The sequence below is a fragment of the Heterodontus francisci genome, chromosome 1, assembly GCF_036365525.1.
Source record: "Heterodontus francisci isolate sHetFra1 chromosome 1, sHetFra1.hap1, whole genome shotgun sequence".
Lineage (NCBI taxonomy): Eukaryota > Metazoa > Chordata > Chondrichthyes > Heterodontiformes > Heterodontidae > Heterodontus > Heterodontus francisci.
Genome location: NC_090371.1, coordinates 271,863,385 through 271,881,292, shown reverse-complemented (window position 1 = coordinate 271,881,292; position 17,908 = coordinate 271,863,385). Strand labels below are relative to the sequence as shown.

General features: G+C 43.1%; 1 protein-coding gene across 9 annotated transcripts in view; it reads right to left on the bottom strand.

The window, feature by feature from the left end:
• psd3l (pleckstrin and Sec7 domain containing 3, like) overlaps positions 1 to 17,908 on the bottom strand; it is a 433,935-nt gene that overhangs the window by 162,713 nt on the left and 253,314 nt on the right. Inside the window, exon 1 of one of the 9 annotated variants that reach the window (XM_068045105.1) lies at positions 13,295 to 13,737. The exons of 7 other annotated variants lie outside the window; for them this stretch is intronic. The gene's annotated coding sequence lies outside the window, so the exon portion shown is untranslated. Of the gene's footprint in view, positions 1 to 12,766; positions 12,909 to 13,294; positions 13,738 to 17,908 lie in introns of those variants that run through there. One more of the 9 variants, XM_068045126.1, reaches the window with a different exon arrangement.

Sequence of the window (17,908 nt, the reverse complement as noted above, 5' to 3'; positions counted from 1 at the left end):
TTATTTTAGCTGATCACACGCATGTGTAGCCAACTCCACTGTACAGGTCAGGCAAAAAAAACCCTAAACCTTTTTCTGAAATAGTTGTCAGCGTCCTCTATATATTACCAGCCGTGGTTCAGTGGGTTGCTCTCGTCCTGGAGTCAGGAGGTTGTGGGTTCAAGCCCCTCTCCAGGATGAAAGCACAAAAATCGAGGCTGATGCTCCAGCACAGTACTGAGGGAATGCTGCACTGTTGGAGGTGCTGTCTTTGGGATGAGACGTTAAACCAAGTCCCTGTCTACCCTCTCGGGTGGATTTAAATGATCCCTTGGTACTATTTCGAAGAGGAGGAGGAGTGTTATCCCCAGTGTCCTGGACAACATGTATCTCTCGATCAATATCACAAAAAAAATTGCCTGATCATTATCACATTGCTTTTTATGGGAGCTAACTGTGTGCAAATTGGCTGCCACATTTCCTAAATTACAACAGTGAGTACACTTCAAAAGTACTTCATTGGCTGTAAACCATTTTGAGATGTTCGATGATCGTGAAAAGCGCTATATAAATACAAGTCCCTTTTTTCTTTGCTCTGCCTTCGACTTCCAACTTCAGCATAGTGTCATGCAGGACTCCACCTGCCATGAATGAGGCATATTAATTTTGCCACATGAACATTGATTTTAAACTGTTACTGAAGAACTTGCTTTTTTTTAAAAAAGCACCAGACCCTTGAACGGAAAGACATTTGCATATTTACAGACAGTGCTTAAAAGGGACAAAAGACCCTTTCCTGACACATTCAATCCACAATGGACTTTTGATTACCAGATGTTGAAGTTAGAGGAGCTAGCATTCCAGGTTGATTGCTAAGATGGCCAAATGCACAAATAGATGTGAGCACACCAGCTAATCACATGACTAACCTGCTGGGACACTGGAGTTTTTTTTTAATTTGAACTTGCTACAGAGTTTTGAACTGGCAGAAAAGCGCCTGGCTCCTAGATTGAGAACATCTCTCTCCTATCTGCTTCCATCTTTTTCTCATGGAACTCCAAGACCCACTGAAGACACATGAACCCCAAGAGAGAAAAGTCTCCAACAGTGAACAAGGTTTAAGAAGAATGCTGGGCCCCAACGAGAAGCAAGATCCACCTACAAACAAGGACTCTACAGTGAGCTCGAAGCACGGTAACAAACCCCCTTCAGAGATTGCTTCAAAATTTTTCACTTTATTTTTCTTCTGCTCTTTTCTGTCCCTATTTGCATGTGTGTATCGCGTGTGCATGCTAGCGTAGGCGTGTTGTGTATCTATAGGCATTAACTGAATTAGAGTTTAAGTTTAATAAAATTTCACTTTTCTACTTTAAAGCTGAGAAAGCCTGTTTGTGCTCATCACTTTCGAATTATAAAGCAAGCAGTGAACAAGGATTCACCTAGGGGGAGCTCAAAACACGGTATGTTAAAAAATAAAACCCTGTTACAGTAAGACCAAGTGAAGGCTGAAAAGGACCCCTAGACACCTTTCTCACCTGGTCGTAACAATAGGCTCTCATTGGGCTCCCACCCGACTTTTGTTGTTCATTTTTCTCATCCAATTCTATCAGAAGTCGTGCTCTACCTTTTAAAAAAAACCCAAGAAATCAGTTTTGGCATTTACAGATGCAGAATGGTCGTGCATGCCTGAGGCTCACGCGAGACTAGGACTCAAGCCTCTCAAGAATTGCGAAGAGCTGTGAGTGACTGTTGAGCCTCTGGAGGTCAGCTGCTCGACCAGCATCGTCCTCAGCTCAGTGCTGGGGAGGTAGGGGGTAGGGAAAAATTGGGGTGGAAAGAAGAGAACGAGGTAGGGTGGCACAAGCCAGGTGAAATCCACAGTAGTGCTGTGGAGCTGGCAGGAGCACCTAAAAACCAATTTCATGCTGGTTCAGTACAGGGTTTAAAATATTTCAGGCACCCCTGGAATTGTTGGATGTAGTAGATCTTACTTTCTCCCGAGATCAAAAGAAAGCAAAACAATGCTCTGCCAATTCACAGAACTGCACTGAATGATTGTGCCCTATTAAAGCTGTAGAGACTCTACAGAGATTGCAGCATAGACACCTGCAGCCTGGCAGTCTGTGAAAACAGGATAGAAATCAAATTAAGGAAAGATAGATAAAGGTGGAAGTTGGGGGGGGGGGGGAAAGAGAGAGAGCGAGAGAAAAAAAAGAGAGTGAAAGAAAGAGAGTGAGAAAAAAGGGAGAGAGAAAATTCAACAGGTATGTTCAAAAAGAAAGATAGTTGATTTCATTGTACGCACACACAGCCACATACTGAATCACTGTATTGATGTAGAACGCACACAAAGAGCTCTGGCTTAATTATAATTTATTTTATTTGGGTCCTCACGAGTGACAGAAACACACAGAGCAGGAAGACCGAAAACACACGGAGATGCTGCTTCCTCTCAGTGAGGTGAGGTGAGTCAGACGCCCTGAAACAAACAACTGAAATATATTAACGTTTCTTTTTTAAAAAACTATGCAGGAGAGGAAGTGTTACAGCACTGACTATTAATAACAATGTGATTTTTTTAAAATCAGGAATGGAATGCCCAAGAACTCTACTGCCTGACCACAAGTTTGATGGAAGCTGAAGCAGATGGGTCTTGGTCTTGTTTTGATTAGCAATTCCTATACTCTTAGAAATTAAACCCCTGCTGTGCCCATTTGTGTCAGTTCCACAGTGCCACCTCCCATACCCCAAGAACTCCTGAAGTTGTTTGGTAATACAGAACTTGAGTATTGCTGAAAATAGATACATTTTGTTGAAGCTTTTTGTCTTGGAAATCTTCAGCACAATTCGCAAGAAGACCTATGGAAGGGCAGCAACAAATTTATACTGTATGAGAAGAAAGTGCTGAATGGTTGGCAAGAGGACCCTGATTGATAGAGGCGTGGCCATGGAGAATGCACCAGTTTACGGTGACTAACTGCCAAGCTTTGTTTGAATTGTAAATCAGTCAGCTTGACTCTGATTGGTCAAGGCATTACCCTGAGGAATGAATCAGCGAATGGCTGTCACTTATTTTGATAAGCTGAAACAGGCACAATGTGTGTACATGTTCTTTCTGTCTGCAAAGAACAGGGCCCTGTGTATTATTAATATATGTAGCTTCCAGTGCGCGCAAATGTGCCATACTGTGAGCCCAACTGAATATTAAATTGGTTGTCAGCGTAATTCTTAGCACACTGAGGATGTTAGTAAATGTTGTCCAATCACAGAATCACATCTAATGTTGCACACTGTGTTTTGGGTTGGACACAATTCAGGCATCCATGGCAGCCATCTAAAACTGGCATTAGGCCCCCTTATATATGTTAATAAGGGGCTTAATGCTTGCTCAGGACCAAGCCCAGATATTGGTTAGTATGAAGCTGAGCACATACCAGGCTTGCTCCACTCAGGTTTTTATAAGTGCTCCTCTTGGCTCCACTGTGGACTGCTACCGGCCCAGGCTAGCGCACCTCACGTTCTCTTCTTCCATCCCCCGCCCCACCCCAAGAACTTAGCTGAGGAGCATGCTGACAGAGGAGTCAGCCCAAGTTGAGGCATTGCCTCAACAGGCACCCACAGCTCACTGTAATTGTTGAGGTCAGAGTCCTAGTCTCAAGCGAACCTCAGGCATGTGCAGACATTCTGCATCTGAAAAAGGCCAAAACCTGACTTCTAGCAGATTTTCAATGATATTTTAGTACTCCTTAGGTAGAATTGGAGGAGAAAAAAAACAAAAGTTGGGTGGGAACCCAATGAGGACCTGTGATAAAGTTGGAAGTCAGAGACACAGGACAAATGATAACTGTTGCAGAAAAGGGTTTAGTGTTTTTTTTTTAAGCCTGACCTAGTAAAGTGGAGATGTCCATCCAAACAAATGGCCGAGCAATTTGGAGAATGCAATCGGCTATAATGGTGCACAGTCGGAGCACATCTAGGCCTGGCTTGAGGACTGGATTTTCCCAATTTTACACAGAATTCCAGGCAGAACTTCCCATGATGAACCAATATTCTCAAATATGCACTGCACTTTTAAGTTTCACAAAGCTACAAAATACTGTTAACCTAATTTTGGACCTCTTTTTAAAAGCAAAATTTGTATCCTACTTCTCTGCCACCTCTCGAACGCCTTCACATCCTGTCCATCAGTACAAATCAGCAGCATCACTGCTACAATGCACAGAGGGTTGTGGTTAACAGAGAACTGCCAATCTGACACACATACCCCAACCAAGAAAACCACACATGTATGAGTAATGCCTGCACTACCTCTTTTTTTTTTAGGAAAATGGGAGTGCAAACATCACTCTCTGTTCCTTTCTCTCTCCCTCAAACTCTGCTCATTGTCATGCTGTGGAGAAGTGCTAAAAGAATGAACCAAATACACTGTGCGAGAGGAGTATGTGAAACAACATGCATACTTGTAAGGTCTGGGACTCAGTTGGCCATCTAAGCAAGGAGTCAACAATGCCTTTTGGGGAAATGGAATGGGTAAAAAAAAAGAAAAAACTGAAATCCATCTGGGATTTTGTACCACCTTCTTTTGAGAGCTGCACATGATACAAGTGTTTAGAACAATTGATCTGGACAGTTTTAAAATTAGATTCACGATTCTGAAATCAATAAGTATGAAGTGGTGTGAGGGAGGGACTCCATGCCCAGTCTCAGATTCTCTACCATTTCCAAAAGGGACAGATCAGGTAAAGGTTAGAGCAAGGAGATTCAGTTCTCCCGCACCTTGCATTTTCAATGTCCTAAACTCCCCTCTCTCAGCATCACATTTGAAGTTCTGATGAAAGGTCACTGACCTGAAACGTGACCTCTGCTTCTCTCTCCACAGATGCTGCCAGACCTGCTGAGTATTTCCAGCATTTCTTGTTTTTATGAAGAAAGAATTTAGAACCTCACTGGGTCAATAAATCCCACAAACCAAATAAACAGAGCACACAGCGTGGCAAGGCCTGATGCTGCTCGCTTGACGGCTGCGTTTATATTGTCTTTTGAAGGATCTGCCTGCATCAAAGTTTGGAAGAGTTCAGCTGGATATTTTGGGTAAACTTTCTATTTTTAGTTTTAGAGATACAGCACTGAAACAGGCCCTTTGGCCCACCGAGTTTGTGCCGACTATCAACCACCCATTTATACTAATCCTACACTAATTCCATATTCCTACCATATCCCTACCACTTACCTATACTAGGGGCAATTGCTACTGGCCAATTTACCTATCAACCTACAAGTCTTTGGCATGTGGGAGGAAACCGGAGCACTCGGAGGAAACCCACGCAGACACAGGGAGAACTTGCAAACTCCACACAGGCAGTACCCAGAATTGAACCCAGGTCGCTGGAGCTGTGAGGCTGCGGTGCTAACCACTGCGCCACTGTGCCGCCCTTTGGTTTGGCACAGATCTCATGTTATTTAGTCTTCTATAAGGAATTTCACTGCACTGTCACACAGACTTATTTTCCTCAGCCCCTCCCTCACATGTTCTTTAAGAGCCGTCACGGTTGGAGATGTTCCAATAGACAACCTACACTTGCCCACTTCAATCCACCCAACTTTATTTCCTCATTCCACGGAGGTCAGAGATGACACTGCCAGTACAGCTGGACAGTAATACAGTGACTGTTACCGGACTCGTCAACAGGCGCCCGGATCAATAGTTCATAATCACTGCAGTTTGCAGATTTTAATTCAATTTTTTTTTAAAATATGGAACTAAAAGAGCTGGTATCAGTAAAAATGACCATGGATTGTTGGATTGTCATAAACCCAACTGGTTTACTAATGTCCTTTAGGGAAGCAAACCTGCCGTCCTTACCCGGTCTGACCTACATATGGATTCTCGGCCCTCATCAACATGGTCGACTCTTAACCGCCTCTGAATTGACCTAAAGAGTTACATCAAGCCATCATCAGTGGTTTAAGAAGAAAGCCCACCATCATCGCCACCTTTTCTGGGCAACCAAGAATGGACAATAAATGCCAACCTTGCCAGTGACACGTACATCCCAAGAATGAATATTTTAAAAAAAACTCCAGATGCCCGTTAGGAGATTCACAAAAGAAAGAGAAAAAAAATTGCATTTACATAACATCTTTCACGACCTCAGGACATCCTAAAGTGATTTACAGCTAATAAAGTACTTTTAAAGTGTAGTCACCTTACACACAGGAAAGGTCCCACAAACAGCAATGACTAGATAATCTGTTTTAGTTCTGTTGTTTGAGGCATAAATGTGAAGGATTCCCCAAGCTTCTTCACAAAGTGCCATGGGATATTTTACATCCACTGTGGTTTAAATGCTCCAACTGAAAGACAAAAGCAATTTCTCTCTCCCCTGTGGGGCACCTGCTATACAGGGATGATGACAAATGATTTTTTTTAAGAAACACACATTTCGATGATCAGGACGGATGGGGATTCATGTGTTTCTGGAGGGGCAGCTTCAATTAAAGTATCAATCGGATGTGCTCAAACCACTTCTGCACCAGAAGCAGAGCCAGCTACAAGGCTGTAATGTCACTGAATGTTGGCCACTGTTGAGGGACTTTGGGACTTAGTACCTCAGTATATGGAGAAACAAGAATCAAAGACTTCCAGTGATAACACCCTAAAGCACAACAATGCATGTTAGTGGAACACATCACTACTCAATTGTCAAGTATGCTACATAGATTCAAAAAGAATTTAGGTATTTAGACATGATACAAGTCAGACGTTCTGTGGTTCATTTTACATACTTTATCATTTTATTCCTGCAGTTTAAAATTTGATTCTGATAATCTACTGACTGAAACAATTAATTAATTTGTTACGACCAGATAAGAAAGTTGTCTCGGGGTCCCTCTCAACCTTCACCTGGTCTTACCATAACAGGGTTTTATTTTTAAACACACTGTATTTAGCTCCCCCTTGGTGAATCCTTGTTAACTGCTTTTCAATTATAAGGCAAAGAAACGAGCACAAACAGGTTTTCTTAGGTTTAAAGAAAAGTTGAAATTTATTAAACTTAAATTCTAATTCGGCTGACGCCTATGGATACATGCGTGCCCACGCTAGCATGCATATGCAATACACACATGCAAATAGAGACAGAAAAGAGAAGAAAAATAAAGTGGAAAAGTTTGAGGCAGTATTTGAAGAGTTTTTGTTATGGTTCTTCGAGCTCATTGTAGAGTCCTTGATTGTAGGTTGTTCTTGCTTTTTGTTCGGGCCCGGTATTCTTCTTAAACCTTGTTCGCTGTAGGAGACTTTTCTCTCTTGGGGTTCATTTGTCTTCAGTGGATTCAGAGGCTTGTGAGAAAGAGATGGGAGCAGACAGGAGAGATCTTCTCAGTCCAGGAGCAAACAGTCTTTCTCCGTTCACACACTGTATCTAGTTCAAAAAACCCTGGAACAGCCAGTTAGTCATGTGACTAACTGGTCCAACCAGTCCTGGCCCCTGTGGATTGCATCACCCCAGCAGGCCCTGGATTGCACTTCCTCACCCTCCACCACCCACCCCCCCTGCCCCACTGTCCAGTGATCAACATCCATTGTGGGTTGAATGTGTCAGGTAATGGTCCTTTGTCTTTCCAAGCACTGTCTGTTATTATGCAAATGTATTTTCCAGCCATGGCTGATCTGTTTAACAAGTCATTTCCTCGCTCCAGCAACAGTTTAAAATCAATGTTCATGACAAAATTAACGTGCCACATTCTTGGCAGGTGGGGGCCTAGCATGACAAACTCCACAAAACAGCGTGGAACTGTTAGTTTAGTTTAGTTTAGAGATACAGCACTGAAACAGGCCCTTCGGCCCACCGAGTCTGTGCCGACCATCAACCACCCATTTATACTAATCCTACACTAATCCCATATTCCTACCACATCCCCACCTGTCCCTATATTTCCCTACCACCTACCTATACTAGGGACAATTTATAATGGCCAATTAACCTATCAACCAGCAAGTCTTTGGCATGTGGGAGGAAACCGGAGCACCCGGAGGAAACCCACGCAGACACAGGGAGAACTTGCAAACTCCACACAGGCAGTACCCAGAATTGAACCCGGGTCGCTGGAGCTGTGAGGCTGCGGTGCTAACCACTGCGCCACTGTGCCGCCCCTTAAGTGACCAGTCAGCAGAGTTTGCCCAAAGGCTCAGAAGGTGAAGGCATCATGATTCGTCACAGAGCAAGCCAAACGCGCAACAGCAAGCCGTCCCATTTCATTCCCCGAATTAGGCAGTCTCGGCTAGGGCAGTAGTGAGAGCACCAGGAGCTGGAGTGCCAACGGGGTAACAGTGGGGCAGGATTTCTCTTTACCGCTGTGACCCCACTGGAACCCTAAACCATCTTCCTTGGTCAGTGTTCATTTGTAATGCGGTGCAAGCTACCAGTGGGATAACTGCGAACCAACAGGGAGCCTACCATTTAAAATTGAAGTAACTCTGCTGCACTGGAAAAGGCAAACGGGGGCTTAAAGGAGGGTGAGGAGCACTGAAAAAAAAACCTCAGGGCTTCCCAAAGTGCTTGACAGCCAACGAATTACAAAGGCCAGAGAACAGTTTCCTAGTTCCCTTCCCTTTATAGGGTCAGCTGTGGTGCAATGGTAATACTCTCGCCTCAGTAAGAAGATTGTGGATTCAAGTCCCATTCCAGAGACGGGAGCACAATATTTAGATTGTCAATTCAGAAGGTGCCATTTTTCAGAAGAGACGTTATACCAAGGTTCTGGATTCCCCCTCAGGTAGATGTAAAAGCTCCCACAGCACTATTGGAAGAAGGGAAGGGGAGCTCTCCTCCATGTCCTACTTTTTTAAAAATCTGTCAGCCAACATTGAAAATAGATGACCTGGTCATTACCTCATTGCTGCTTCTGGGACCTTGCAATTTAGCTGCCACACTTTGTACGTTGTATAAATGATCTCACATTAAATGTACTTAATTGGCTGTAAGGCACTTTGGGACATGCTGAGCCAGTGAAAGGCTCTACATAAATGCAAGTCCCTTTCTTCCCCTTTCAGTATCCTAGGTTAGAAAGTGGGAGGAACTATAAGCTGCTTCTGCTTTGCAGCAATGCTAAGTCACAGTATAGCTGGGTTCAGATCGGGACTCTGGAAAGCTCCACATAATTCAGTCTTCAATGCAGCTGACGTGAAAATCAAAAATGTTGCAACAATGAGGAGGATTGTAGCAGACTTCAGGAGGACAGAGAGTCTGTCGAAATGGACAGACATGTGACAGATGCAATTTAGTTCAGAGATGTGTGAAGTGAAATACTTTGGTGGGAAGAACGAGGAGAGGCAAAATAAACTATATTATACTTTTTTTTTTAAATGGTTCCGGAAGAGAGAGACAACTGAGGATGTACACACACAAATCTTTGAAGCTGGCAAGACAAACTCAGAAGGTTGTTAAAAAAGCATATGGGATTCTTATCTTTATTAAAAGAGACAGAGTGCACAAAAGCAAGGAAGTTATGATAAACCTTTATAAAACACTGGTAAGGCCTTAGCTGGAGTATCCTGGCACCGTACTTTCAAAAGGATATCAAAGCCTTGTAGAGGGTGTAGAAGAGAGTTACTAGAACAGGGATGAGGCACTTCAATTATGCGGAGAGACTAAAGCTGGGGTTATTCTCCTTAGAACAGAGGTTAAAAAGGAGATTTGATAGAAGTATTCAAAATCATAAAGGGTTTTAATGGTGTCATGAAGGTGCCTCCATTATTAATATTTTTGAGGACTCATGTTTAAAAGATTGTGAAAATTGGTTTATTTGAAAGACCGAGGAGATGCCTGGATTTGTTTTTTTTTTAAAAAGGGTTACTGGAAGGACACTTTGGATTTTTTTTTTAAAAAACTTACTGAAGAGACAATGAAGGGCTAAAATAAACATAAGGAGCCTTGCTGGCTATTGAAGTTGTTTAGAGAAGTCACATGTCTAGGTTTATGGTGGTCAGGAGTTTTGGCTTTTTGATTTGGCTTGGACTGTTTGAATGTTCTGTTGGTGTGTAGCCTACTAAGAGAGAAGCCACCCAACTCATCCTTTTCCATCTGTTTTGGAAAATCTTCTGAGAACCCTGTGTGATAGCTGAAACCACTAATGCGGTAATTCTCCCGAAACGACTGTAAGACTACTCAATATCTCCTGAACAGAACTGCTCCAGAAAGATCCCAGTGACAGCCGTCTACGTGTACCCAGACGCCAGACCAAAGGCCATCTGCAACATTCCATATCTTATCATTTTTCTTCAAGAATTAATAATATGGCCAAAGTATTTTTTTTTTTAAGTTGATTTCTGCAGAGGCAGTTTTTTCATTTTTCTTTACGTTTTTTCTTTAACTGGTATGTGTGTGTGAGTATAAATATATACCCTTCTAAAATAACCTTTCATATTTCAAACTGTGTTAAAGCTTTGCATCTTTATTGAATATGTCTTGTTTTAGAATAAAATCAATAATTTTGTTGTTTATTAAAGAAACCTGGTTGGCAGATTTTTTTTATTCTGAAACTAATATAGATAAAGTATATAACTGGCTGTGTTGGTAACTGGGTAAAATATTTAAACATACATTGTGACCAGTGGAGTTGTGGAACTAGAGAAAGATAACGCATTCCTCCAACCTGAGTCATAACAATAGTTTACTCTGTTTCCATTGACAGAAGGTCCAGTAAACCAGAGGACGCAGGTTTAAGGCGATAGGCAAAAGAACCAGAAACAACACAAGAAAACATCTTTTAGACAACGGGTTGCTGTGATCTAGAATGCACTGCCTGAAAGGGTGGTGAAAGCAGATTCAACAGTAACTTTCACAACAGAATTAGATGAATATTTGAAGGAAAGAAATTATAGGGCTATGGGGAAAGAGCAGGGGAGAGGAACTAGTTGGTTAGCTCTATCAAAGAGCCAGCACAGGCACGATGGGCCAATGTGCTCCTTTTGCACTGTATCATTCTATGCTTATTGAAGTATTCATGTTGGGAGTCTGTCAATGCACAGATTTGAGATGCTGGCAAGAGGAGCTCGACATACAGTTAGGAGAGTTCCAGTCACAGCCAAACTGGCACCAACACTGCACCTAATGGCATCAGACGAGCAACTGCAATACAAAAACACTGTCAGAAAGCAACAGCAGTCAGGTCTTCTCAGACAACTCATCATGAGCACGTTAGGAAGGACACGATGGGCCGAAGGACCTGTTTCTGTGCTGTATAACTCTATGACACCAAGGCCTTGTAGAGGGTGTAGAAGGGATTTACTAGAATGATACCAGGGAAGAGGGACTTCAGTTACATGGATAGACTAGAGGATTTAGGGTTGTTCTTAGAGCAGAGAAGGTTAAGAGGAGAATGGATCAAGGTATTCAAAATTCTAAAGAGTGTTGATTAAGAAAGAAGAAACCGTTTCTACTGGCAGGAGGGTCAGTAACCAGAGGACACAGATTCAAGATAGTTGGCAAAAAGAACCAGAGGAAAGATGAGGAGATTTAAAAATAAAACGCATGTTTTGTTATAATCTGGAATGCAATGCCTGAAAGGGTAACAGAAGCAGATTTAATAGTAACTTTCAAATTAGAATTGGTTATATATTTGAAGGGGAGACATTTGCAGGGCTTTGGAGAAAGAGCAGAGCAATGGGACTAATTAGATAACTTTCAAAGAGCTGGCACAGACACAATGAATGGATGGGATGATGACCTGCTTCCGTGTTGTATGATCTTATGATCATCGCTTACTTGCGTCCTGTGTGGGAGATTTACAACTTAACAGATGCAAAACATTTTCACCCAATTTAAAGATGCAGGGGTACAAGCATCTGATGAAATAAAAGCACAGAGGCGATACAGCAGCTTTCCAGACAATTGGCCACAAACTTGCCACCAAATTTCACACCTTCCCCCACCCTTGATCCCGAAGAGCTTGAAAAACTTCTGCAAGCATTTCAGAGGAGGGTATGCTGCAGCCATGGCCGCTGCACAAGGAAGCACTGACTGTAGGGCAATCAAAAAGACTAAGATACAGCCAGTCCCCCATTCCGGCCAGGGAGGAGACAGGTTCAATCCCCGCTCTGTGCTGACTCAAAGCTCCTCAACCAAGGCTGGAGGGGGAAGAAGGGCGTCTGCTCCTGAGGGCGAGCCAATTGCGATCCCTGCTTAGGATGCATGCCTACACCAGGTAAAGCCAAGATTGGGCTCGGCGTGGATGCCTCCCATGGTTCAATAGCCCACCAGCGCTCACTGTGCAAGGCCAGACGTGAGGAATGGCTGCTTGGCTAAAGGTGCTGGAGGGTGTCCAGAAATCAGAAGGGGGAAGAGAAGTCTGATTTAGAATCCACAGCATGGAAATAAAAGCCATTAAAAGGTTAAAATGGTGCAGGTGGATGAATTTACAGCTCTAGACACCTCCTGCAAACAGTAGTGGGAGTTTGACAGCAGGAGGAACAGAAAGCATGATCCTACTTTTCCACTTGAATGAAAAACAAACCACAAATGTACAACTTTGGGTGGGAGAACTGGGAGGGAGCATGAACAACCACAATGAAACTCTTTAGAGATATGACAAAGCACAGAACACACACACACACACACACACACACAGCACATACAGATTTGACCCAGAAGAAAACTACACCAATCCAACAGCCAGAAAAATAAAACACAGAAGCCAGCATCAAGTTACAGGGCAGGCGACGACTGCATAGACATTTTTCAAATTGTATGCCTGCAGGAATTGCAAAATTAAAATCCAACTACTTTACCCTATTCAAACTTGAATGTACATTCATCACATTCCCGGCACTAGTCCAACAGCTCGTTCAAACTTAACCACAGCCTTCAGGACTCAAATTTGCACTCATCCATAATAAGTAAGGCTTGAATCCTTCTAAAGAGGATCACCACCAGCATGACCCTTAGCAGCACTAAATAAAAAATGCTCCTTGCCTGTTAAATCATTGCCAGAATTTAGCATGAGCTGAACAAAACAAGTCCCTACGCCCAACAGTGTGAAGAAACGCAATTCTTTCAAAACTACTCACTCTGCTCAACTCAAGGACGTGCGGGTCTTCATTGCCTTACTCAGACTGCTCACATTTTACAAAGGGTTAAGTAGTGAGTTTTGCAGTCAAAAGGAGAATTAATTGTAAATACATGTTTTTATAAAAAAGAAAAAAAAAGTTATTTTTAAAATGACAGAATCCAAGTTCAGAGGAGTTGGAATTTAATCTGTTGGCATTCCTCCCCCCCACCCCCCCTATTCCTATTGCATTACAGAGCAGAAAGGTTACCTTAGGTAAGGAATCACAATCCATAACGGTCATTGGAATATTTCCTTCATTTCTTTAAAAAAAAACTGCAGTTTCTTCAAGGGCTTGCAATCCAGCTGCTGCACATCAGATAGGCAAAGGCTCTTCCCACAATCCTGCGTGGCTCTGGACCTCCCATGACCTGTGTTTTAGGCTTAAAAAACTAGAGGCACTCCCCTCCCCCTCCCTTCAGCCTCTAACTTAAATTCCAGCTGATGAAGGAAGGTTCAGTGATAACAGCAGTCAAGCACATTGTCCATTACTGCTCAAGGCTGCAGGCTGACTCCTCAGCACTGTGTGGTTCCCTTTCCTTTAAACTTGCCACTGTCCATGTGTTGCAACTGCTAAATGTGACAGTTTTGCATGCCGTTGCCCTGACCAGCTGCCACGTTAGTACAAGGGCGCTCACAGCTGGTTTCCCATCACAATTGTTACTGCTGATTGGCAGTCAGCTTTGTTTTAAGCCTTTCTGCTCTCCATAGACTTAACATGCTGATCAAAGAGTCACTGATTCAGCATGCAGTGCAGTGGCAGATGCAGTTAACCCTTAATGACAGTCTCAGCAGGTCTCAGTTCAACCTGTCTCCTGTGCCCCACAAATAATCTCACTACTTCCATAGGCTTTAACCAATGCTGTATGATGCTAGGCGCATCTGTTCTTGTGTCTGCTAACACTACTCACTAATAATACCCTCCAACAAAACTAAAGCTACATTTACAAGTTCAGTAGCTCCTAAGTCAAGTGCCATCAGTCTAAATCTATAAAAGATACTGTATTCAAACACATAGCAGTACCACAATGTGTGGTTGTTTTAAAGGGGCATTGCATTTATGAAAAGGTGTAAACAAATGAAAAAAGGTTCGCCAAACATTTTTCTAAGAAGAATGTGCTTCCTTTAAAATGGTAGACTGGGCACTTAGGTCCAAAACTGCGGTCAACATTCCAGTCCAGCAATAAACAAGAGAGAAGTCATGTCATTAATCAAGCAGGTGGCAGTGGGAATTCCAGTAGAGGATAGTTCCATATCAGTTAAGAGAGGGTGTTTGTTTAAGTAATGGCAAAAGAGTTGGTAAACTCTTCAAGGTAGTGGAACCATGGAGTGAAACAGAAAGACAGGACCAAGGGCGAGAAGAGCTCATTCTGTGTCATCTGTGGTCTTTCTGCAGCAGAGGGCTGGACTGTCTATCACAATCAGCTGCCAATGAGTAAGAGCAATCTGAGGTTGACTCAGATTACTTATTTCATTTCTGGGTAAAAGATCTTCCCCCCTCAAACCCCCACTGCACCCCCCCACCCCACTTCCCATCCCCACCAAGTCCACCTCTTCCTAACAAACACAGACGGAATCGCCAACTTGCTGGGCGGCAAGTCTTGTAACCCAACCACATGGTGGAGAGACAGCAGCTGGTCACACAAATGTACCAGTTCACCACAGTTAACGCAAAACAGCACTGGCAGCCCGACACACAAAGCAAAGGAAAATGTGGAAACATGAGGAGTTGCTGATATGAATAGCATAGCTGCATTTAGGGGGAAGCTGGATAAACACATGAGGGAGAAAGGAATAGAAGGATATGCTGATAGGGTGAGATGAAGAAGGGAAGGAGCAGCCTCGTATAGAGGGTAAACACCAGTAATGCCCAGTTGGATCAAACGCCTGTTTCTGTACTTTGCATTCTATGTAAAACTGACTGAACAAGATAACCTACAAGAGAAAGCAGAATATGAAACACCATTCAGAAACTCAGATTGAAATGCTGTCTCTGACCTTCTATCTGAAGGTCCAAAGCAGTCTGTCTGATTCGATGATATATAATTACACTGCAATACTGTAATAAAGTACAAGCAGAGTCACAATGGACAAGTTAATACATCTCTGTATAATTTGAGGACTCAGATTACCGGAAAGTGAGCAGACGAATACAAATCCAGGCAACGTGTTTTGACGTTGCTGAGATCATCTTGCAGGGGCGGTGAGCTATAATGGGATCACCACAAGACCACCAAAGCAGCTAATGTTGCCAACACATTCTCTGAGCTCTCCCCATCAGTATGATAACTGAGCGGGCACTCTAAAACAGCTGGTGAGGTGGCACGGGGCTGGGCCACAGGGTCGGTTGTTCCTCTTTACCAGAACAAGGCACAGCTGAACAAACAGAAGCGGGAATATAAAAAAAGTAGCAGGGAGAATCCGTTCTGGAAAAGTCTGAAGGTACGTTTGAAGATATTAAAAGCCAGTTCCCCTCTGAAGTACCCAAATTAGCAGCAATAGCCAACAGCAGACATGAAGGAGAATAGGTAGATAGATCGATATAGATAGATAGATCGATAGATTAAGATAGATAGATAGATAGATAGATAGATAGATAGATAGATAGATCGATAGATCGATAGATCGATAGATCGATAGATCGATAGATAGATAGATAACCAAAGTTCATAGGAGACAGAACGTCCTACCAAGATACAAGGGAACATTCCTGTGTCTGCACCCGGGAACACTGAACACTGACAACCCAGGATGGTCAGGGCACATGCCGGTAAAGGAACTGCCCAATTTTCCAATATTAGTTGCACCCAGGCACAGCTCCAGGAAAATCTCCCGAATGGTTTGTGACACAAGCCTGCAATGCGATAGATTGAAAGTATCACATGGGTCACAGCACAATTTTGATTGAGAAGAGCTGGTTTTCTGGTATGCAAGTAACAAAATCACACATTATGAACTGTATAAATAAGGAATCACATACACTGACACGCATGTACTGTTGTATTTAGGTGCTGGGAAATTATTTGGAGGATGTTTTCAGTTGTGAGAGATAATGAACTAAACAAACCAGCCAGCTGAATCCTTGAAACTTTGATGAAATTGATGACCTGTTTGGCACACATGCATGTCACTGAAGAGGAATTTGTTGGCAACACACAAATGTACAGCTTGTGTTGAGGATTTTAGTGGGTTTGAAAGTAACTCTTGAAAATATTGCTTTTTTATTTGATTTGATTACTTTTGCTGGTTCCCTGTTGATATTTTCATTCATGTGTTTGAATGGTTCATTGCACTTTCCTGCCTCGTTTCGACTGGGGAAGAGTGGCAGCAGCAGTGAGATGCCGCGTCACAAAACATGCCCAGGGTATTATCTGAAAACAGGCCCATCAGACACTGGCCTCCTCAGGCCACAAAAAATACCTCACAATGTACATCTCAACTCACAAGGGAGCTATGCTGCCTCACCAGTGGAAATATATTCTGAGTCACAAGGCCAACTATGACATATCAACTGTACAAAATGAATTGAGGACTACTGCTGCTTCGCTGAATGTCACGGTGTCTCTGTGATGTCAGCCCCATGAATATAAAAGGGACTTGTTTCTCCTACAGGTGTCCACAGGAGTGTCGTAATATGAACTGTTCTGTACATACAAGTTACAGTAAGCTGCTTTCTTCCAGAAGAGGATTCACACAGGAGCTTTTTGCCCAATACATCTCTGATCAGGAATTGAGCACAAAAATCAAGGCTGAAACTCCAGTACAGTACTGAGGGAGTGTTGCACTGTCAGAGGTGCCGACTTTCAGATGAGATGTTAAACCGAGGCACCGTCTGCTTGCGCTGGTGGATGTAAAATATCCTATGGCACGATTTCAAAGAAGAGTTGGGGAGTTACCCCATATCCTGGCCAATATTTATCCTTCAATCAATATCACAAAACAGATTATCTGGTCATTATCGCACTGCTGTTTGTGGGAGTTTGCTGTGTGCATCCTGGCTGCTGAACTTCCTGCATTATGACACTGACTTCAAAAAAGTACTTCATTGGCTGTAAAGCACTTCGATACGTCCGGTGGTCACAAAAGGCACTATAAAAATGCAAGTCTTTCATTATGACTGAACACAGGTCTTTACTTGCAGTGGACTTAAGCCAGTGAGGAAAGCTTCCTCGTAACATTAACCTGCAAACTATAGGACTGCTGAGTTTTTGACTAGTACATAGTCTTTTTTTCAGCTTGGTGTCTTCCAGTTGGTAATCCAACCAATCCCTGACACCAAAGTTCCCAGATTCTAATGTGTCCGTAACTGCTGTCATTCAGCAACATCCGTGGTGAGAGCGAATGTAAGTAGTTTGGAGATCTCTATAATTTTGTTGATGGAAAGCAATAGTTTATATTGAAAGTTTTCCCCCCCCCCCCCCACCAACAACAAGGGTAAACAGAGTGAAGCTCCATTTGAAGCGTCCAACAGAAAGATGTTTTATTTTGAACGTGTGAAAATTGAGTTGGTGTTCACTTGTAATCCTCATTAAAACACTGTCCACTTTTGATCTATCACTCGAATAATCTGTGACGGTTCAGAGCAAAAGGGCGGCACAGTGGCGCAGTGGTTAGCACCGCGGCCTCACAGCTCCAGTGACCCCGGGTTCAATTCTGGGTACTGCCTGTGCGGAGTTTGCAAGTTCTCCCTGTGTCTGCGTGGGTTTCCTCCGGGTGCTCCGGTTTCCTCCCACATGCCAAAGACTTGCAGGTTGATAGGTAAATTGGCCATTATAAATTGCCCCTAGTATAGGTAGGTGATAGGGAAATATAGGGACAGGTGGGG